Here is a 944-nt window from a genome sequence, read left to right on the forward strand (position 1 = left end):
TAACAAATATCATGAAACATTTACATTTTATAGTCCATTGTATAATTTAAATAAACATAAATACAAATTTGGCATGTGGAAAAAGTAAGTACACCCTTGGCTCTAATAGGTGGTATTTCCCCCTTTGGCAGAAACAACCTCAAGTAGGCGTTTCTTATAACTGTCTAACAGTCTCTGACATCGACTGGGAGAAATTTTTTCCCACTCCTCCATGCAGAATTCTTTCAGCTGTGCGATGTTTGAGGGGCTTCTTGCATGCACAGCTCGTTTCAAATCCCCCCACAACATCTCGATGGGATTTAGATCCGGGCTTTGACTTGGCCATTCCAGAACCCTCCATTTCTTTCTTTTCAGCCATTCCTTGGTGGATTTACTGGTATGTTTAGGGTCATTGTCATGTTGCAAGGTCCACCTTCCGTTGAGCTTCAACTTTCCGACAGATGGCCTCACATTATCCTCAAGCACCTCTGGTACAATGAAGAATTCATTGTGGATTCTATGATGGTGAGCTGCCCAGGCCCTGATGCAGCAAAGCTGCCCCAAACCATTATATTTCCACCACCATGCTTTACAGTTGGTATCAGGTTCTTGTGGTCAAATGCTGTCTTTGGTTTTCGCCAAACATGTCTTCTGATACTGTGGCCAAATAGCTCTACCTTTGACTCATCTGTCCAGAGCACATTGTTCCAGAAGTGCTGGTCTTTGTCTCGGTGTTCATTGGCAAACTTTAGTCTTGCCCTGATGTTCTTTCTGGACAGCAAAGGTTTCCTCCTGGCATACCTCCCATATAGGTCAAATTTGTGCAGCCTTTTTCTAATGGTAGACTCGTGCACTTTGGCATCAACAGTGGCAAGAGCTACCTGTAGGTCCCGTGATGACATTCTTGGGTTCTTAGAGACTTCTTTCAGCATCTTGTGGTCTGCTCTCAAGCTGAACTTGCTGGA

This window comes from Myxine glutinosa, chromosome 5 (assembly GCF_964187855.1).
Source record: "Myxine glutinosa chromosome 5, kmMyxGlut1.1, whole genome shotgun sequence".
Lineage (NCBI taxonomy): Eukaryota > Metazoa > Chordata > Myxini > Myxiniformes > Myxinidae > Myxine > Myxine glutinosa.